Here is a 23,478-nt window from a genome sequence, read left to right as displayed (position 1 = left end):
AATGGGGTCACTTGTGGGGGGTTTCTACTGTCCTGGCCGCACAGAGGCTTTGTAATTGCATCATGGCATCCTCTAATGGGAATGGCGGCCATACCTATTTAGCTGGGGAAAAGGGACCATTCTAATTTATTTGGGGGTATTAGGGCAATTATTAGTTTATAAGGTTGAAAATGACAGGTGTCCATCAAATTCAACCTGTGTTGATCCAGAGGAAGGCAAAAAACCCTCGTGAGGCAGACGACAGTAGCCTCCTCACAGGGGAAAAATTTCTTCCCGACTCCATAATGGCGATCAGAATAATCCCTGGATCAACGTGACCCCTGAAATAGGAATAAGGGACAGAATTTAGATAATGTAGAACCCCAATGACGTGTGGTGCGCCTTGAAGCGATCCAGTATGCAGAGCCAGGGTGATCAGGACAGTTGTCACACTGGAACATGGTGTCCTTCCTGATCCCCCTGTTACGCCACAGTCTGCACTTCTTCTGGGGTCTCCCTTTCTCCAGTGTGGGGGACGTCACCTGGAAAATGTTGTCCTGGTGCGATACGGGGTCCTTCATATCCAGAAGCGCTGGGTCCGCTACATGGCTGCTAAATATTAGGGCTCTATTACTGCTTCTGATATGTTCGGATCGTGCCGCAAGCTACAGTAGCTCAGGCAGCGAGGGATCGGAAGAGGGGGCGCTGGTATAAAAGTTATCCCCATACAGGTGGTAACCTTTATCCAGCAGTGGGAGGATCAGTTCCCGAGCGATCTCCCCACTAACTCGGAGGATGGGGGGGGGGCGTCTGGGGGCTGGATTTGGGTGTCCCTTCCTTCATACACTCTAAGGGTACGTGCACACTGCGGAATGGCGAATGATAACCTTTTGTGCATTCCGCAGCTGGCACCCGCCGGCGGACTGATGGAGGCGCGCGTCTCCGCTCGTGTCACACTCCATTCTATGCACGGGCGGATTCTGCCCTCTGTCCAATGTGTTCATTCTTTGGACGGACAACGGAATCCGCCCCTGCATAGAATGGAGTCTATGACACGGATGGAGACGCTCGCCTCCATCAGTCCGCCGGCGGGTGCCAGCTGCGGAATGCACAAAGGGTTATCCTTCGCCATTCCGCAGTGTGCACATACCCTGGATCTGTAAGTGTACCCTGAGGTACTCTTAAAGAGTGTGTAGAATTTCACGCCATACCGTCATCTCTTATTGGGACGGTACTGGCGGAAAAGACGTGTCTAGAGGGCAGCGTACGCTACGCTACCCTCAGACACGTCACTGGATGATGAATGGAGGAAAGAAGGATCCCCCCATTCATCCTCACTGGCTGTTTCGGTGTCGGAGGCAATAATAACGTATGCGTCCGACACCGAAAACACCCTGGGGGCCATCTTTATACGGGGATTGGTATATGGGGTATGTAAATGTGTAGTGTAAAACTTTATTTCGTGTAGTGTAGTGTTTTTTACATGTTTTTTTGACAGTAAGAAAAAATATCCCTACGCCAAGAAAGGAGCTGCTGATAAATGGCGCACTTATGTGCGGCACTTATCAGCAGCCAGTGGCGGTAGGATATAGGGGGGGGGGGGGGAAACGCCAAAAAGGAGGAGTTGCTGATGAGCGGCGCACTTACGTGCGATGCTGATCAGCACTCAGCGGCGTTAGGGTGCAAAAAAGGAAAAAAACAAAAGAAAACCCCAAATCTTTTTAACCCGAAGCAACTGATCAGTGAATGATATTCACTGATCAGCCGGTAGGGGGCAGTAGAGCAACGCTGCCGGAGATTGCCAAGACCCACCGAACCCGAGGACCCGAGCGTTTCCGAAGATTTCCGACGCTGGACGACCGAACCCGGAAGTGAAGCGAAGATGATGCGAGTTTGGCACGGACCGCAGATCGTTGCTCTGGACGCCCAGATCAGGTGAGTATGGTACACCTGCACCACACACACCTGTTCTGCACCCCTCAGCTACCTAGCTGAGGGGTGCAGAACGCGACAAAACTGTTTTTTAACAGTTTGATCGCTATGATGGGCCGGCCGGTACTGGCCGGCCTATCACGGCGATCGTGGGGGTGGCATCGCCGCCATCTTTGGTGGGGACACTAATGGCGATTGGTGCTGTCTCTGACAGCACCAATCGCCATTGCTTTCCGGGTCACCGATGACCCGGAAAGCTTTTTTCAGCAGCTATATGCTGATCTGTATAGAGATGGCCTGCTATACATTATAGCAGGCCATCTTCCCCTACCGCTGTGTGTGAACACACAGCGATCGGGGAAACATCTGGCGTAAGTATACGCCTGTTTGCGTTAAAGCCCACCCTGCTGGGGCGTATACTTATGCCCGATGTCGTTAAGAGGTTAAACGTAAAGTATAGAGCAGAGAACACGGCGGACGGCTACCTAAGCTGCCCTGGCGTCCCCTCCTTAACCCGCACCTCTCTCCGCTCACTGCAGTGATAAGTTATAGCCGGCACACAGCGATGGCTTGTGCCGGCTATGTTAATGTGTAGCTGCCGCTGTCTCCCTAACATTGGCATCCGAGCCGTTCCAGAAGCAGTGGGGGTCGGCTACTATGTGTAGCAGATCCCCTCTGCTAATGACTAGAGCCTGCCGCAGGTTGAGGGGGTATGCAGGTGGAGGGACAGTCTTGTTGCAGTAGGGTCCTGCAGCTTTCCGGCAGTCTCAGAATGGGAGTTCGCAGGTCATCAGTGCAGGAGCTGATAAGGCACAGATGTCTTGTGTTATGGTCTTTAACCATATGGCTCCTGCAATGATAACCTCCGTTCTCCATTCTGCCGGCAAGGACTCCCATGTGCGTGTCCGAGGCTTATCAGAGCAGGAAGACAGGCCAGGGCTGTCCTGACAGCATTATGCCACCCCCTCCCACCTCCCCATATGTGATACCTCTCCTACCTGAACACATGTTATTAGAGGGGTCTCCTCTGCTAGGGGCACTGGCAGATAATCAGTCCTGCTTGGGGCGCTATCATTCCCACCATTATGTTTCCTGTTTGGGGCACACTAACCTGTAGACATCTGGATCTTAACTAACAGAACATTACAAGCACTATCACTCCCAGCATTGTGAACACTTCCTGTCTGATAGACTACAACCCTCAGCAGAATCACCTCTCCAATCCCAGCAGCTCAGGCATGTGGCTTCAGTCTGCTGCAGCAGCACCACCAATCCCAGCAGCTCAGGCATGTGAGGGGCCCCTATAAGTCAAGTGCCCTCAGAAAGCTGCCTACCCTGCCAAATGGGAAAGACAGCTGAGACAGGCAGAATGTCCTTTACTGGTTCTTAACCAGTGCTGCAGCATGTAAGTGTCTCACTTACATTCTGCAGGTTTGAGATTTAAAGACCAGGACACCCAAAGGGCATGCGGGCAAATGCCAGGTGCTGAGTTTATGCAAGAATGCTCACAGGGCTTGGAGGATAAGAGGACACCAAGGAACTGTACTGAAGCCAGGTGAGTATGTGGATTCTTTTTTTTTTTTTTTTTTTTTTTATAAACAAATGGAGTGGGGGGTGCCTACGGGGGGAGAGATTACCTACATGGCATAGTGTTTACCACAGAGGGGACTGCCTCTGTGTGTGTGTGTGTGTGTGTGTGTGTGTGTGTGTGTGTGTGGGGGGGGGGGGGGGGGTTACTTACAGAGGGATTGCCTGAAGTAGGGATTATGTACAGGCGTATTACCTACAAAAAATGGGGTATACCTACAGGGGAGAGTGTTTACTACGCAGGGATTGACTATAGAGGGGGTGCTTACTACAGGGAGCTGACTACTCTCTGGGCTACCTACTTGAGGGATAGCTACATATAGAATACTATATTTTTACTATGATTTTTGGTCACATCACACCCACCAAAACAATTCATTAAGTGATCAAAAGGTCACATATATACAAACGTGACACTGAATAAAACTGCAGATCACAGTGCAAAAAATAATCCAGCACACCACAGCCATACAGGGCAAAACATGAAAGGTTAGAGTAGTCATAGGTGGACAACTTTAAGTTCTTTTATTGAAAAAAATGTTAAACTATTTCTTAAGTAGAAAAATAAAAAAAAAAGCCCATAACCTGCTATTGCTGTAATAGTGCAGACCTGAAGACCTTTAAAGGGGTAGTGCGGCGGTAAAGAATTATTCACAAAGTAACACACATTACAAAGTTATATAACTTTGTAATGTATGTTATGTCTGTGAATGGCCCCCTTTCCCGTGTCCCACCACCCCCACCGTGTACCCGGAAGTGTGGTGCGCTATACATACCTGTCACGTGCCGACTCGTCTCCGATCTTCAGTCATTGAAGTCATCTTCGGACGACCGGGCCGAATCCCTCCGACCATCCTGCGTGCCGGCCCCCCTCTGTCGCGTCATCGGCTGCTCAGCCGCGATTGGCTGAGCACAGTTTGGCTCAGCCAATCACGGCTGAGCAGCTGATGACTCGGCCGAGGGGGGCCGGCACTCAGGACGGTGGTGGGGTGGTGGGACACTGGAAAGGGGGCCATTCACAGACATAACATACCTTACAAAGTTGTACAACTTTGTAATGTGTGTTATTCTGTGAATAATTCTTTACCGCCGCACTACCCCTTTAATGGCGTAAAAACAGTTGAGGGGTGTAGCTTTTTCTCATACTTGGATATCGAATTGGTATCGAGTATCGAAATAAAAAAATCGAGTATTGGTATCGAACTCAAAATTCTGGGATTGTGACATCACTACACTGTGTTCGCTACCTGTAACACCACACAGCACACTGTATTCGCTACCTGTAACACCACACAGCACGCTGTATTCTCTACCTGTAACACCACACAGCACGCTGTATTCACAACTGATGAAGTTATGGTGGCATAACTGAACGCGTGGGTGTCGGTGCTGTGTGTCGGGGTAGTCCTGCTATGGCAGTCATTGTTTACATTATGGATTGATTAATTGACATATGATTTTGCCTTGATTATTTGATTTAATATTATTGGTTAGTTTTCATTTTATTTTTTGTTACAATGTGTAGTGCAATATTGACAGGATTTATATTGTCAGCATTGTACCCCACCTGGCACATTACTTGTTGCTCCTTGTATTGTGGGGGCACTTATGTGGCTACATCGTTGCCTTCTTAGGCTTTTTAGTGGTATTAATACGTGTTGATGTTGGTTCTCCAATAAACTATTATTCATTTATCTGTATATTTGAGTGTGCATAAGTCTGTGTTAGTCTAGTCTCTTTCTCTTTGTTTTCATTGTATTCTCTACCGGTAACACAGTAGCAGTAAAGTGAATTTCCAGCAGCAACCAACTAGGACAAGAAAGAACCTTCCAAACGAGCCAGGTGTAGGGAAATCCAGTATATCATACACCACCAATGAGAATCTCCAAGCGGTATAATATCATAACAAGCTGTATTTATTAACAGATGCAACACATTTCAGCTCACAAATAAGATAGAGCCTTCCTCAGGCCTGAGGAAGGCTCTATCTTATTTGTGAGCCGAAACTCGTTGCGTCTGTTAATAAATACCGCTTGTTATGATATTATACCGCTTGGAGATTCTCCTTGGTGGTGTATGATATACTGGATTTCCCTACACCTGCGCCAGGCTTGTTTGGGAGGTTCTTTCCTGTCCCAGTTGGTTGCTTCTGGGAATTCGCTCTACTGCTACTGTCATCACCTCCCGGTTTATCCATGAGGCACCTGTAGCCGGCTGCAGTGTTATATTGAGCTACTGATAGTGTTGTGCCTACATATGCACAACCTGTACAGGTGAGCATACACTCTGTTCACCTCTTCTGCTTATGTTAAGCTGACCTTAATTACTGCACTAGAAGGCACCCGCTTCTGCCTTTGTGTTTTCTCTACCTGTAACACCACACAGCACGCTGTATTCTCTACCTGTAACACCACACAGCACGCTGTATTCTCTACCTGTAAGGCTGATACTGGAATAAAGTAGAGAACTTTTTTTTTCTTTTCATTTCCACGCACATTATGATCAAGCATCTATCTTTAACCCCTTCAAGACCAAGCCTATTTGCACCTAAAAGACCAGGCTCATTTTTCAAAATCTGACCTGTCTTACTTTATGCGCTTATAGCTCAGTGATGCTTTAACGTATGCTAGCGATTCTGAGATTGTTTTTTCGTCACATATGGCACTTTATATTAGTGGCAAAATTTGGTCACTACTTTGTGTTTTTTTGTGAAAAACATCAAAATATCATGAAAAATTTTAAAAATTAGCATTTTATGAACTTTGAAATTCTCTGCTTCTAAAAAAAGAAAGTCGTATCACATAAATTAGTTACTAAGTCACATAACCGATATGTCCTCTTTATTCTGGCTTCATTTCATAAACATATTTTACTTTTTTAGGGTGTTACGGGGCTTAGAAATTTATCAGCAAATTACCACATTTTCGTGAAAGTTTCCAAAACTGATTTTTTTTTTTAGGGACCAGTTCTTATTTTAAGTTGATTTAGGAGGTTTGTATACTGGAAACCCCCATATATATTATTTATGAAGATATAAATAGGTGAAATCGTAAGAAAGAATGCAATATGGTAACATTTGGGGGGTTCCTGTGTCTACGTAATGCACTATATGGTAACAGCGACATGATACCATTATTCTATAGGTCAGTCCGAACACAACCATATGCAGGTTACACAGATTCTCTAATGTTATATATTTTTTTTTTTTTATGAAATCCTTTTTTTTGGCAATTAAATATTAATAAAATGGGCCTATTGTGACGCTTATAACGGTTTTATTTTTTCACCTATGGGGCTGTATGGGGTGTCATTTTTTCCGCCATGATCTCTAGTTTTTATTAATACCATATTTGTGAAGATCGGACGTTTTGATCACTTTTTATTGATTTTTTTTAATATATAATGTAACATAAAATCGGTAATCTGCGCACTTTTTCCCCTCTTTTCGTGTACGCCGTTTACCGGTCGCAATGACGCTTGTTATATTTTAATAGATCGGACAATTACGCACGCTATGGTATATTATATGTTTATCTATTTATTCATTTTTATATGTTTTATTTATATAATGGGAAAGGGGGGTGATTTAGACTTTTATTGGGGGAGGGGTTTTGGGGTAGTGTGTTAGTGTTTTGAACTTTTTTTTTTTTACACTTTTGAAGTCCCTTTGGGGGATTTCTACATACATTACTTTGATTTCTACACTGATGAATGCTATGCCATAGGCACAGCATTGATCAGTGTTATCGGCGCTCTGCTCATTGAGCCTGCCTGTGCAGGCTCAGTGTAGCAGATCGCCGATCGGACCGCACAGAGGCAGGTAAGAGACCTCCAGCAGTCCGTTTCAACGATCGGGACCCCCGCAGTCACACTGCGGGGGCCCGATCGGTAAGTGACAGGGGACTCCCCCTGTCACTTACACTTAAACGCTGCGGTCGCACCGCGATCGCTGCGTTTAAGGGGTTAATGACACGCGGCAGCGCGATCGCTGCAGCGTGTCATTACCGGTGAGGTCCCGGCTGCTCACTGCAGCCGGCCCCCACCTCCTATGAAGCGCGCTCCGCTCCGGAGCGCGCTTCATAGCGGGAATAACACCCATGACGTAAGGTTACGTCATGGGTCGTCTGGGGACAGACTTCCATGACGTAACCCTACGTCCAGGGTCGTCTAGGGGTTAACATGTCCCTTTGGTCACGTTATTTTCAGGGATACCATCATTTCTGTCCAGGCCGACCTCATGAGTTATTTTAGTTTTTTGTTTTTTTTATTCTGTTGAAGCACGGTTAAAGGAGAGGTTCGGCAAAATTTAGAGTATTGTATTGCCCACCAAAAGTTATACAAATCCCCAATATACACTTATTACAGGAAATACTTATAAAGTGCTTTTCCCTGCACTTACTACTGCATCAAGGCTTCACTTCCTGGATAAAATGTGATGTCACGACCCGACTCCCAGAGCTGTTCGTCTGTGGCTGCTGAAGAGGATGATGGCAGAGGGATGCCCAGTGTTCCTCCAGTGCCCTGTGTCCCCCTGCCATCATCCTCTCCAGCAGCCACAGCCCGCACCGCTCTGGGTGTCGGGTCGTGACTTCACCATTTTATCCAGGAAGTGAAGCCTTGATATAGTAGTAAGTGCAGGGAAAAAAGCACTTTATAAGCATTTCCTATAATAAGTGTATATTGGTGATTTGTATAACTTTTGGGGGGCAATACAATACTTTAATAAAAAATTTTGCCGGACTTCTCCTTTAACCCCTTAAGGACAGAGCCTGAAATGGCCTTAATGACAGAGACAAATTTTATGAATATGACCAGTGTCACTTTATTCATTAATAACTTCGGGATGCTTTTACCTATCCGCCTGATTCTGAGATTGTTTTCTCGTGACATATTGTACTTTACATTTCTGGTAAATTGGAGTCGATACTCATAACGAAATCTTTATTAAAAAAAAAACCAAATAATGTGAAAAAATGCATTTTTCCAACTTTGAAACTTTTTTGCTTATACAGAAAGTGGTTATGCCACACGATCTTTCATTTTTTTTAGACAATAGGAAGCTTAAAACATTAGCAGCAAATTTCCAAATTTTCAGTAAAATTTCCAAATCAGATATTTTTAGGGACCTGTTCAGGTTTAGGCTGGGTTCACACTATGTATATTTGAGGCTGTATTTGTGAGGCTGTATAGCAACCAAAACCAGGAGTGGATTGAAAACACAGAAAGGCTCTGTTCACATAATGTTGTAATTGAGTGGATGGCCATCATTTAATGGCAAATATTTGCTGTTATTTTAAAACAACGGCTGTGGTATTGAAATAATGGCCGTTATTTACTGTTATATGGCGGCCATCCACTCAATTTCAACATTATGTGAACAGATCCTTTCTGTGTTTTCAATCCACTCCTGGTTTTGGTTGCTATGAGGACCTGACATGAGGACCAAATACTGCCTCAAATATACATAGTGTGAACCCAGCCTTAAAGTGTATTTGAGGGGCCTGTATGTTAGCCCCACAAAGCACCCCATTTCAGAAACTGCACCCCCCACACCCTGCAAAAGCATATCCAGAAAGTGTTTTAACCCTTTAGGGGAGTCACAGAAATAAAAGCTAAGTGTGTAAGGAATTTGAAAATTTTAATTTTCTGTGCAGAGATTTTATTGTAATCCAATATTTTTCATAATTATAAACCTATTACCAGAGAAATGCACCCCAATAATTATTGCCCTGTTTCTGCAGTTTATAGAAATACCCCATATGTGACCCTATTGCGCTATTTGACGCAACCACAAGCCTCAGATATAAGGGAGCGCCTAGTGAATTTCAACGCCTCCGTTATATTTGGTCATTTTTGACTGTACCACTTAGGGCTGGGTGGTATACCGTGAAAATACCGATACCGTCCCTGGCCTCAGTTAACCGACCTCAAGTTCGCCAGGACGGTATCTGCGGTATTTTCACCTGCCCGCACCAGGACACTGACAGGTTATATTTCCCTTCCGGCCGCTCTCACACTGAGCTTCCCGGTCTCACAGCATCTTCTATATACAGCGTGCAGTGCTGGGGGTCCCGGGCCGCGCTCCCTTGCCTTGAGACGTGATGCGGGGACCGACGGTGAACCGAGCACTGACACCAACAGGTGCCATGCTGATGCTGGGGAGGGGGCTGCGCGCAGTTATAAGGCGAGGTCCCTGAGTCCCGCTGCGGGGGTGCCAGAGGCTGGAGATAGAGGGGTGTGGAGTAGGGCTGACTGATTAATCGAAGCTGCTCTAGCCGGCACTGACCTGCTCCTTCCTATAGCGGAACGAGCTCTCCGGTCTCTGGAGCAGGAGGAGGCCGCAGGGACAGCTGAGTTCCTGTGATTGGGGCAGTGGTGACAATGCATAGAGCGGAGGAGCAGATGTGCCTGTGAGGATCAGCGCGGCTGTGAGGTGGGGGAGGCCGGGACTGAGGAGTCTGCCGGTGCGGAAATCAGTGATAATGCGGTGGGAATCAATTCATCAAACTGACAGGGAAGCAGGGTGTGTGAGGAGCACTCTGCAGCCCCCGACATTGCAGCCTGCTGATCTGTGTAACGGACAGGTCATCAGGACAGAAATCAGTGGGCTGCGGCATTCTGTGTGGTGACCTGTGACCTCTGCCAGGTCGTGTGCCTCCTCAGCAATTCCTGCAGCGTCCAGTATCCTTTGCCCATGCTGTAAGTCTTCTCTCTACTCTGTCTAGCTACTCTGTCTAGCTACTACTCCCATCATACCCCAACAGCTGAAACAGTGCATAACTACTGCCCCCAGCATACCCCAACAGCTAAACAGTGCATAACTACTGCCCCCAGCATACCCCAACAGCTAAACAGTGCATAACTACTGCCCCCAGCATACCCCAACAGCTAAACAGTGCATAACTACTGCCCCCAGCATACCCAACAGCTGAACAGTGCATAACTACTGCCCCCAGCATACCCAACAGCTGATACAGTGCATAACTACTGCCCCCAGAATACCCCAACAGCTGATACAGTGCATAACTACTGCCCCCAGAATACCCCAACAGCTGATACAGTGCATAACTACTGCCCCCAGCATACCCAACAGCTGATACAGTGCATAACTACTGCCCCCAGCATACCCAACAGCTGATACAGTGCATAACTACTGCCCCCAGCATACCCAACAGCTGCATAACTCTGCCTGTTTTCTGGGTGCATTGCACCGCTCTGGAGAGGCAGAGGAAAGCCATCTAGCTGGCCGCTATAATGAGGGACAACAGGTGTAAAGTTTTATTATACAGCACAGAGACAGTAAATCCAATATTTTTAACAATGCTATTTTATTTAAGAACAGCTATAAGATAGCCAACCCCTTTTAAGGCCACATTCCCACATGCATGTAAACACATGTGCTTGAAACCTAGCCAATGGCATTCTCCAGCAGTTGCACAATGTTTCTGGGATTAGAATGCATTTGCATGCATGTGAGATTGTGGCCTAAAGTGGCTATCCAATCTTTAAAAAATAATATATCCTCAGGATAGGCCACAAGTATCGGTATGGTGGGGGTCAGCATGTCAGCTCACTTGCTGATCAGCTGTTTAAAAAGGCTGCAGGCCCTTCAAACAGCTGATTAGTGTGAGCGCCCGCCAGTCTGCCCCTCAACTATACCTGTACTACTACTACACCCCTCATCTGTACCTGTACTACTACTACACCCCTCCTCTATACCTGTACTGCTACTACTACACCCCTCCTCTATAGCTGTACTATTACAACCCTTATCCACTATACCTCCACTACTATACCCTACCTAGATGGAAGCACAAAGATCTCCTATTCTATATGGGGGCACAGAGTGGCACATATTTGGCAAACCTACTTATGAAGGAGGCACAAAGGGGGCTTGTCTACTACATGGGGGCACAGGGGGAGCACTGGTACACTGGGAAGCAATATAGTTGTCTCAAATGTTCTGTTTATTTAGCATAAAGGGGAAAAAAATGAGATTTAAATGGACAATCTATCCTAGTGTGAAGCTATCACCTGGCCTACTTGCTATATAGCACTGACAATTAGCAGGAGCTGGAGCTTTGTTTACATGGGATTGGACCCCTTGTGATCTGGTCACTTTATTGTACTGTATTGTACTATTGCTCTTTTCACACCTGTGTCCAAGTTTTCGTTGAGAACAGTGCAGGATCCAGCCACACATGACCGCCACCTGCACCTGGTGAACCCCGATAACAGACAGGGGGGCTGTTGGGTTCCATATTTTTTTTTCTGTAAGTGATAATGGAATGTGACATCAATGTGAACAAAGCCTCAGTGTGTGTGTGTATATATATATGTGTATGTGTGTGTATATATATATATATATATATATATATATATATATATATATATATATATATATATATATATATATATATATATGGAAGTTCTGTCTTATAGCAGTACCTGATCATAATAGATTTTAATGCAGTGCATACGCTACAATAAGGCGCAGCTTGTGGGATACACCAAACTCGGACTTTCCTGTATAAAAACAGATGACACATCTGCGGGGGAATATTTTCCTCAGTCAGATCCAGAGGACTGCACCTACAGGGGTTGTCACCCTGCTTTCCTAGTCTGCACTGCTCCTACAGCTGTAGTGTGTACATGGCTGTATACCTATAAATACACTTCCTGTCATATGTACATACTATGTACACACTACAGGACGTGTGTATACAGCCATGTACATACTACGGAATGTGTACATACAGGTATACAGCTAGGTACACTTTACGGGACGTGTACATACAGATATACAGCTAGGTACACAATACAGGATGTGTATATACAGGTATGGCTGTATACCTGGTTATACACGTCCAGGTCTCTTCTGAGACCCCCTAATAATGACAAATAATAATGACTATAGAGTAAATGCCTTGCGTTGCTGCTCAGTGAGTTCCTTTTTTAAAAAAAAATTATTGAAACAAAACTGTCAGTTTGACATGGCCAAATGGGCGTGGCTTGCAAAAGGGGTGTGGCTTGCAAACAGGGCGTGTCATAATTATCGTTCAATTATCATTACCGCGGCTACATCTACGATAAACCGCGATATTAATTTAGGCCAATATCGCCCAGCCCTAGTACCACTTCAGGTTGGCAGAGGCTCTGGGGTGCCAAAACCTAAAAAACACCCCTAAAGGGACACCATTTAGAAAACTACACTCCTCAAGGAATGTAACAAGGGGTGCGGTGAGCATTTGGACCCCACAGGTGCTTCACAGATTTTCCGAACAATATGGCGTGAAAAAAGAAAAATTAATTTTTTACACTAAAATGTTGTTCTAGCCTTCAATTTTTTATTTTCTTAAAGGGATAAGAGGAAAAAAAAGTCACAAAATGTGTAGCGCAGTTTCTCCCGAGTATGGAAATACCCCACATGTGGACATAAAGTGCCAAGGGGGCGCAGGACGAGCCTCCAAAGGGAAGGAGCGCCAATTGGCTTTTGGAAGCCTGGAAAGGATTTCAAGGGCCATGTCGCATTTACAGAGCCCTCGTGCTGCCAAGACACTGGAAACCCCCCACAAGTGACCCCATTCTGAAAACTACACCCCTCAAGGAATCTAACAAGGGGTGCAGTGAGCATATTGACCCCACTGGTGACGGGGGCACAAATGTAGAACAATGTGACGTGAAAGGGAAAATTTTCATTTTTTCACTTTCATGGCACAAATGTGCCCGTCATCAAGGGGTCCATATCCTCACTGCACCCCTTGTTAGATTCCTTAAGGGGTGTAGTTTCCAGAATGGGGTCACTTGTGGGGGGTTTCCAGTGTTTTGGCAGCACGAGGGCTCTGTAAATGCGACATGGCGTTCATCATCCATTCTAGCCAAATCCAACCTCCAAAATCCAAATGGCGCTCCTTCCCTTCGGAGGCTTGCCCTGCGCCCACATGGCGCTTTATGTCCACATGTGGGGTATTTACGGACTCGGGGGAAATTGCTCTACACATTTTGTTGTTTTTTTTCCTCTTTTAACCCCTTGTGAAAATGATAAATTCAAGGCTAAACCAACATTATAGTGTAAAAAATTTATACCAAAGAACACCCAGATCATAGCCAAAAACATTAAATATTTTATTCAACAAAAGCAATTATATAAAATACATAAAAACTAAAGGAAACAACACTCCAGTACTTGATCACGTAACTTGCTTGATGGGTATTAATGTATTAATTGTATAACATCAATCTATTTTCATGTAAAAAAGAGCATATAAATATAATGGATAGTAACTAGGGGGCATAAATTTAATCCCAGTGGAGAATGCATATATTACAATAAATATTAAATAGCCGTCAGTGACATATCAATGATATCCTATATGCATGGTCCAATCCACCCACAACTAAACAAAAGTACATGTTACGAACAATTATGCTCCTATTGCACCTTACCCATCATGTAAACGCAAGGGACCCCCCAAAAAAGTGTAAAAAATTTAATATTTCATTTTCACGCCACATTGTTCCACATTTGTGCCCGTCACCAGTGGGGTCCATATGCTCACTACACCCCTTGTTACATTCCCTGAGGGGTGTAGTTTCCATAATGGGGTCACTTGTGGGGGTTTCAACTGTCTTGGCAACACAGGGGCCTTTTGAATGCAACATGGCCTCTCGAAATCCATTCCATCCAAATCCAGCCTTCAAAAACCAAATGGCGCTCCTTCCCTTCGGAGGCTTACCCTGCACCCGCATGGCGCTTTATGTCCACATGTGGGGTATTTCCGTACTCAGGGGAAATTGCGCTACACATTTAGTGTTTTTTATCTTTTAGCCCCTTGTGAAAATGAAAAAATCATGACAAGATTAATGATTTAGAGTAAAAATTTTACAAAAATTACACTAAATGTTGGTCTAGCCTTGATTTTTTTCCATTTCCACAAGGGTTTAAAAAAGAAAATGAACACAAAACGTGTAGGGTAGTTTCCCCTGAGTACGAAAATACCCCACATGTGGATATAATGTGCCATATGGGCACAGGGCAAGCCACCAAAGGGACAGAGCACCATTTAGAGGCTGGAATGGAGGATGGAGGCCATGTCGCAATTACAAAGCTCCTGTGCTGCCAGGACAGTAGAAACCCCCCACAAGTGACCCCATTCTGGAAACTACACCCCATAAGGAATCTAACAAGGGGTGCAGTGAGGATATGGACCTCACTGGTGACGGGCACTTACGTAGAACATGTGCCGAGAAAATAAATACCATTTTTTTTCATTTTCACGTCCCAAATGTGGCCGTCACCAGGGGGCCATATCCCCGCTGCCCCCCTTGTTAGATTCCTTATGGGGTGTAGTTTCCAGAATGGGGTCACTTGTGGGTGGTTTCTACTGTCTGGCCGCACAGAGGCTTTGTAATTGCATCATGGCATCCTCTAATGGGAATGGCGGCCATACCTACTTAGCTGGGGAAAAGGGACCATTCTAATTTATTTGGGGGTATTAGGCCAATTATTGGTTTATATGGTTGAAAATGACAGGTGTCCATCAAATTCACCTGTGTTGACCCAGAGGAAGGCAAAAAACCCTCGTGAGGCAGACGACAGGTGAAAAATTCCTTCCTGACTTCATAATGGCGATCAGAATAATCCCCGGATCAACGTGACCCCTGAAATAGTAATAAGGGACAGAAATTATACAATGTAGAACCCCAATGACGTGTGGTACGCCTTGAAGCGATCCAGTATGCATAGGCCGGGGCGATCACGACAGGTGTCACACTGGAAAATGGTGTCCTTCCTGATCCCCCTGTTACGCCACACTCTGCACTTCTTCTGGGGTCTCCTGTTCTCCAGTGTGGGGGACGTCACCTGGAAAATGTTATCCTGGTGCGATACGGGGTCCTTCATATCCAGAAGCGCTGGGTCCACTCCATGGCTGCTAAATATTAGGGCTCTATTACTACTTCTGATATGTGCGGATCGTGCCGCAAGCTACAGTAGCTCGGGCAGCGAGGGACCGGAAGAGGGGGCGCTGGTATAAAAGTTATCCCCGTACAGGTGGTGACCTTTATCCAGCAGTTCCCGGACGATCTTCCCACTTGTTCCGAGGATGGGGGGGCAGGGGGCATCTGGGGGCTGGATTCGGGTGTCCCTTCCTACATACACTCTAAGGGTACGTGCACACTGCGGAATCGCGACAGATAACCCTTCGTGCATTCCGCAGTTGGCACCCGCTGGCGGAGTGATGCAGGCACACGTCTCCATCCGTGTCACACTCCATTCTATGCACGGGTGGATTTCGCTCTCCGTCCAACGTATTCTTTGGATGGACGACGGAATCCGCCGTGCATAGAATGGAGTCTATGACACGGGTAGAGACATGCGCCCTCATCAGACCGCCGGAGGGTGCCAGCTGCGGAATGCACGAAGGGTTATCCTTCGCCATTCCGCAGTGTGCACGTACCCTAAATCTGTAAGAGTATCCAGAGGTACGCTCACAGAGTTTGTAGAATTTCACACCATACCGTCATCTCTTATTGGGACGGTACTGGCGGAAAAGACGTGTCTGGGACGCTACGCTACCCCCAGACACGTCACTGGATGATGAGGATGAATGGAGGAAAGAAGGATCCCCCCATTCATCCTCACTGGCTGTTTCGGAGGCAATAATAACGTATGCGTCCGACGCCAAAAACACCCTGGGGGTCATCTTTATACGTGGATTGGTATATGGGGTATGTAGTGGTGTAGTGTCAAACTTTATTCAATGTAGTGTGGTGTAATGTAGTGTTTTTTTACGTGTTTTTTTAACGTGTTTTTTTTTTTTTTTTTTTTACAGTAAGTATAAAAAAAAAACTACGCCAACAAAGGCGTTGCTGATAAATGCCGCACTTATGTGCGGCACTTATCAGCAGACCGTGGCAGTAGGATATAGAAAAAAAACACCCTACGCCAAAAAGGAGGAGTTGCTGATCAACACTCAGCGGCGATAGGCTGCGGAAAATAGAAAACAAACAACAACTTTTTCTACATTCTGAACATCCCTGTAGCTGCTGATAAGTGTATTACACATATCAGCCGCTAGAGGGCAGCAGAGCGCAAAATCCGGAAAAAGACGAGGCTGGAGCCGAAAAAAGCCGATGGGGACCGCCAGAAAGACCCGAAGACCGAATGAGAAGACGGAGGACGCCGCAAACCTGGAAGACGCCGATCAGGACCCCGGGACAGGTGAGTAATGTACAAATACCTGCTCTGGACCCCTCAGCTACCTAGCTGAGGGGTCCAGAGCAGGTATTTACTATTTTGGGGGACTCTGATCGCCGTTCCACCGGCCCGATCGCCGACCGTGACCAACATTACTTTTTATAGTAATGGCGGTCGGTGCCGTCCTCGGACAGCACCGACCGCCATTTTTTTCAGAAAGTTTTTTTTTCCGGAAAGTTTCCGATCGCCGCTATTGGCTGATCTAAATTGATCAGCCAATAGCGTCGATCGTAAGCACGGGGGGTGTTAACCACCCCCCGTGCCGAGAAGCTAAGATGGCCTGCTATGATTTATAGCAGGCCATCTTTCCCGATCGCTGTGTGCGAACACGCAGCGATCGGGGAAACATCGGGCGTAAATTTACGCCCTGATGCACTAAGTACCAGGGCGCGAGGGCATAAATTTACGCCCGATGTCGTTAAGGGGTTAAAAAGCAATGTATGACTTTCAATTGTTTATTTTCATGTTTGTTGGTTTATTATTTTTCTTAGATTCAATTTTTTTTTGAGCCTGTTTTGGGTTTTTCTCATTAAACGAGGGTTACCAACAATTTTGTCCACGTGTGCAGCAAAGTACAGTGTTTAATTTTTCGGTTGAACATGTTGAAAAACAAACGACTGATACAGCAATGATCTGCTGCCGTGGCTCCGTGGAATAGGAGCGGCGGCACCAGACACTGCTGTATCCTATGGGCTCCCCGCGGGCCCCCCCAGACTCATCCGCTCGCTGCTGCCGCGTGGAATAGCGGCAGCAGGGAACGAGGAGCAAACGAGCGCTAATAGCTCCTGTCAGTCGGCCAGTGTAATGGGGCCTTTAGGGCCCATTTACACAGAAAGATGATCTGCTAAAGATTTGAAGCCAAATCCAGGAATGGATTTGAAAAGAGGAGGAATCTCAGGCTTTCCTTTGACCTAATCTCTGTTTATAGTCTTTCTGGTTTTGGCTTCAGATCTTTGGCAGATAATTTGTCCTATAATCTTTCTGTGTAAATGGACCCTTATGCAGTCCTTTTCTTTTTGTTAATTGCCTTGTTAAAGTGGTTATCCGGGTAACAAAAACATATTTTAAATTACCTCCCTTTCCAATACCACCCTATGTCTAATATACATGTATAACCTATCTTGCTTCCTTTTCCTGTTTTTTTTTTTATTTTTATTTACTTTGGATGTCTAAAATCATCTTCTCTGTGTCCACTCTGGCAACCCTCTGCTCCCTCTTTCCCCCTTCCTTTGTAGACACAGGACATGTGATCTCCTCTCTGTGGGCGGGTTAGCTGTCTATAGACTTGGTAACCTGGCCCCCAGGAGACATCATCTGCACCTGATCACTGCTGGTAAAAGTACTTCTTCCATAGACTTACATGTGTCCCTGAGCCTAGGTTTCTGTAATATGAAAAGTTATAGTAGTTCTGTCTCTGCTTGCTGTCAGTGTATATTGTAAGAGTTATGGATGTTCTTAAGTGTGGCTGAAACTATGTTTTCATTCAGGGTATATTTACACAAACGGGCTTGCAGTGAGATTCTCGCTGCGAGCCCGGCAGGTTCTGGCAGTTCCCATACACTACATACTGTGGCGTCCTGCTCTCCCGTCCGGCCAATCAGTGGCTGCGGCTGGGCAACACACTAATTGGCCGGACAGGAGAGCAGGACGCCGGACCCGTGCAGCAAGGACAGGTAAAGTATGCTTACAGCGGGGGAGCCGGGCGGGAGCAGAAGGGGTTAAGGGCGGTATAATTACATACTCGCTGCGGTCGTTTAGACCGCACCAAGTATGTAGTGTATGGGAACTGCCAGGACCTGCCGGGCTCGCAGCGAGAATCTCGCTGCGAGCCCGTTCGTGTGAATATACCCTCATAGTCAGCACCCAGAGATCTAAACCTACACTATAACCCCATGCTACACAGATGCCATTATGCAGCGCATAGCTACACCATCAGGAATACATACTGTGGAATACATACTGGGGCGATATGATGCAAAATCAGTCTTTTGTTTACTGTTCAATAAGGGGAAAGCTAAGGGGAAGTAGGGCTGGGTGATATATATATATATATATATATATATATATATAGACTTTTTTTTTTTTTTTTTTTGCGAAATAAACAGAACATTTTTCTCCTTGTAGTGTCAGGTACTATTTCAATGACATTTGAGACAACTGTATTGCTTTCCACTGTACCAGTGCTCCCCCTGTGCCCCCATGTAGAGACAAAAGAGAGAGAGCGGGGGCGCCTCCTTGTGTAATAAGTTTTAGGAGTAAATACTGATAGATAGGGGTACTGGATTGCACTCACCTAGAAGAGTTGTGCAAAAATTAGGCACAACTCTATACAGCACATACAGCGAAAGAAGCACTGCAGCTCCTGCCGGGGTACATCAGAAGAGACGTACTGGAGACAATCTTGTATCAAGCTACAGCGGGCTATTGGACCATGGGGTCCCGGCTTGGTGTGGGCACAGATGCTCAGAGAACCACAGATAATTAGTAGAGATAGTACAGATAATAAATATTTATTCTGGTCACAACGCGTTTTGGCCGCCAAGTGCAAGGGGGGGGCCTTTCTCAAGTTAGCAGATAGTCACAAATGAACAGTTTAAATAACATACTATACCATACAATTATGGAGGATTTCCGGGTTAGGAGAATTCAACCGTAAGATGTTGCACATGGACAGTTAGTAGCGGTAATCAACATGTGTAAACACAAATAACTAATACAAAAAGCTGTAGTGTAGTGTATAACTTACAGTTGAGAGGTTCAGCGTCGGGCTCCGGTGTAGTCACGTGAGCGGCCGTGCACAATCACGTCGGCGGCCGTGCGTAACTACGCCATCACGCCGGTGCGCATCGGCATCACGTGATGCCGGCGGCGCTGTTTGCGTAACTAAAAGTAAAAAAGAGGGGGTAAGATAAGAAAAAAATTTAAACATGAAACCTGTATGTATAAACCCATATTAACATCAGTAAAATACAGTCATAAAGTCCTTGGGGGAAGAGAAAGAGGAACATTGGATAGTTTTTAGAGGTCATTCTATGAAATCTTATTACAGTTGTAAAATATATGTGCCAATGCCATCTAGTGGCCACAGAAGAGAACACACAATATACAGAGAGTGAGTTTTAAAAAGAGATAATTAAGATAGAGGGGTTTAAAAATTTGTGTGGGGTATGAAAATGGCCCCATAAGCATGAAAATGGCCCCATAAACATGTGAAGAGTAAGGATAAAAGTAAAAAATATGAAATCATTCCGTAAGTTCGATACATACATTCAGGCCGTCGGTCACAAGGGTTTGGATCTGATAGATCCTAAAGGATTCCCTCTTGCATAGTAGTGCCCAACGGTCATTACTATTTGCAGGAATTTGTTCGATAGGGAAAATCTTTATATTGGAAAAGCAACTATTATGGTTTTCAGTTAGATGTCTAGATACGCTTTGTTTCATAAAGCCTTTAACAGTATTATGACGGTGGCCATTCATTCTTTTGTGCAAAGGTTGCTTTGTGCGTCCTACGTATTGGAGACCACAGTCACAGCATAATAAATAAATAACAAAGGTACTCGAACAATCGAGCTTCTGTTTGATGGGATATGTGACCCCTGTGACATTTGAGCTAAAACTTTTCTCACCCTGGGCTATATTCTGACAGCACAAGCATAGCGGTTTTCCGCATTTAAAAATACCTTTTGCAACATTATGACCAATTCTTTTCTCCTTCGTAATCGGGCGTATTTTGCTTGGTGCGATAATATTACAGACTGTCATACCTCTACGGAATGTCAGTCTTGGTTTTTTTGTTAGAATATCACAAAGATAGGTATCAGAAGTTAAAATGTGCCAATGTTTCTTTAAAATATTTTCTATAGTCATATGGTCGTCATTAAAAGTGGTGATAAAATTAGGTGGTCTTTTTTCCACGATCTCATGTTTATTATGCTTTTTAAGAAGTGACGTCTGTTGTCTTCCTAGATTTCTATGAAAGGCGTTTTTAATCAGCTCTGTGGGATAGCCTTTCTCAGAGAATCTTTTTTGCAAAATTTTGCTTTGTATTCTAAAATCACTTTCCGTGGTAGTTTTTTCGAATACGAAAAAATTGACTATAGGGGATATTTTTTATCCATTTTTTGTGGTGGTGACTTCTATAGTCAAGCAAACTATTTGAATCCACCGACTTAAAATTGGTTTTGGTAACAATTTTACAGTCAAAATGGCTGATGACCAGATCTTAAAAAAACGATATCGCTATGATTAAAACATGGTGTAAAATTGAGGCCCCAATCATTAAAATTCAATGATCGCCATATTAAAAACAAATCATCAATGTACCTTTTGTTAAAAATTCACCTCGCCATATTAAAAACAAATCATCAATGTACCTTTTGTAAAAAATTATATGTTCCTTGACCCAAGGGAAATCTGCGATGTATAGGGACTCGAACCGCCCCATGAAGAGATTAGCATAACTGGGTGCGGCCCGAGTCCCCATCGCAGTCCCCCTTGTTTGCCGATAAAATACATCTTGAAAAGTGAAAACATTGTGACTTAAAACAAATTCCATTCCCTGAGTCAAAAAATCAATTTGTGGTTTCTTATACAGGCCACAATTTTCTAATGATAGTTTCATGGCCTCTAAACCCCTAGCATGTGTTTGTTAGAATAAAGTGCTGTGACATTCAGAGTTAAAAACATAAAATCATCCTCCCAAGGTATTTCCAAAATGTCCCTTATTAAGGTGCTAGAGTCCCTTAGATAGGAGGGGAGGTTTACTACCTCTGGTTGTAAGCAAAGGTCTATGTAATTAGACAGGTTGGCTGTTAAGCTGTTAGTAACCTGTTACCATATGACTATAGAAAATATTTTAAAGAAACATTGGCACATTTTAACTTCTGATACCTATCTTTGTGATATTCTAACAAAAAAACCAAGACTGACATTCCGTAGAGGTATGACAGTCCGTAATATTATCGCACCAAGCAAAATACGCCCGATTACGAAGGAGAAAAGAATTGGTCATAACGTTACAAAAGGTATTTTTAAATGCGGAAAACCGCTATGCTTGTGCTGTCAGAATATAGCCCATGGTGAGAAGTTTTAGCTCAAACGTCACAGGGGTCACATATCCCATCAAAAGAAGCTCGATTGTTCGAGTACCTTTGTTATTTATTTATTTATTATGCTGTGACTGTGGTCTCCAATACGTAGGACGCACAAAGCAACCTTTGCACAAAAGAATGAATGGCCACCGTCATAATACTGTTAAAGGCTTTATGAAACAAAGCGTATCTAGACATCTAACTGAAAACCATAATAGTTGCTTTTCCAATATAAAGATTTTCCCTATCGGAACAAATTCCTGCAAATATTAATGACCGTTGGGCACTACTATGCAAGAGGGAATCCTTTAGGATCTATCCGATCCAAACCCTTGTGCCCGATGGCCTGAATGAATGTATCGAACTTACGAAATGATTTCATATTTTTTACTTTTATCCTTACTCTTCCCATGTTTATGGGGCCATTTTCATGCTTATGGGGCCATTTTCATCCCCCACACAAATTTTTAAACCCCTCTATCTTAATTATCTCTTTTTAAAACTCTCTCTCTGTATATTGTGTTCTCTTCTGTAGCCACTAGATGGCTACAGATTTTACAACTGTAATAAGATTTCATAGAATGACCTCTAAAAACTATCCAATGTTCCTCTTTCTCTTCCCCCAAGGACTTTATGACTGTATTTTACTGATGTTAATATGGGTTTATACATACAGGTTTTATGTTTACATTTTATTTCTTATCTTACCCCCTCTTTTTTACTTTTAGTTACGGAGTTTACGCAAACAGCGCCGCCGGCATCACGTGATGCCGATGCGCACCAGCGTGATGGCGTAGTTGCGCACGGCCGCCGACGTGATGATGTGGTTGTGCACGGCCGCTCACGTGACTACACCGGAGCCCGACGCTGAACCTCTCAACTGTAAGTTATACACTACACTACAGCTTTTTGTATTAGTTATTTGTGTTTTTGTGTTTACACATGTTGATTACCGCTACTAACTGTCCATGTGCAACATCTTAAGGTTGAATTCTCCTAACCCGGAAGTCCTCCGATATTGTATGGTATAGCATGTTATTTAAACTGTTCATTTGTGACTATGTGCTAACTTGAGAAAGGCCCCCCCCTTGCACTTGGCGGCCGAAACGCGTTGTGACCAGAATAAATCTTTATCTGTACTAACCACGTCATAGTGTGGTTTCCTGCGCATCTGCGCCCACACCAAGCCGGGACCCCATGGTCCAATAGCCTGCTGTGGCTTGATACAAGATTGTGCCCCCATGTAGTAGACAAGCCCCCTCTGTTTCCCATATAAGTAGTTTTCCCAAATATGTGCCACTGTGTGCCCCCATATAGTATAGGAGATCTTCTTTGTGCCTCCATCTAGGTAGTGTGCAATAGTGGAAGTATAGTGGAAAAGTAGTACAGGTAGAGATGAGGGGTGTAGTAGTACAGGAATAGATATGGGGTGATAGGCAGACTGGGGCAGCTTGGGGTGACTGAAGGGGCCTGGGGGACTGGAGCAGCTGAGGGGGTCTGATGCAGCTGAGGGGGACTGAGGCACTTGGGGGGTTACTAAGGCAGGAGTGCACATAGCCATACTCCTCCTCCTCACCCTGGCACACATGCTCCCCTCCCGGCCACACATGCAGGTTCCCGATCCCGCTA

General features: G+C 45.0%; 1 protein-coding gene across 7 annotated transcripts in view; it reads left to right on the top strand.

Annotated features, from left to right (window-relative positions):
* Positions 1-23,478, top strand: part of KDM2A (lysine demethylase 2A) — a 361,653-nt gene that overhangs the window by 5,772 nt on the left and 332,403 nt on the right. The window contains exon 2 of one of the 7 annotated variants that reach the window (XM_069980768.1): positions 22,578-22,731. The exons of the other annotated variants lie outside the window; for them this stretch is intronic. The gene's annotated coding sequence lies outside the window, so the exon portion shown is untranslated. The remainder of the gene's footprint in view (positions 1-22,577; positions 22,732-23,478) is intronic. 7 annotated transcript variants of the gene reach the window in all.

The sequence above is a fragment of the Dendropsophus ebraccatus genome, chromosome 8, assembly GCF_027789765.1.
Source record: "Dendropsophus ebraccatus isolate aDenEbr1 chromosome 8, aDenEbr1.pat, whole genome shotgun sequence".
NCBI lineage: Eukaryota > Metazoa > Chordata > Amphibia > Anura > Hylidae > Dendropsophus > Dendropsophus ebraccatus.
The sequence above is the reverse complement of the archived record's forward strand: the minus strand, read 5'-3'. Positions and strand labels throughout refer to the sequence as shown.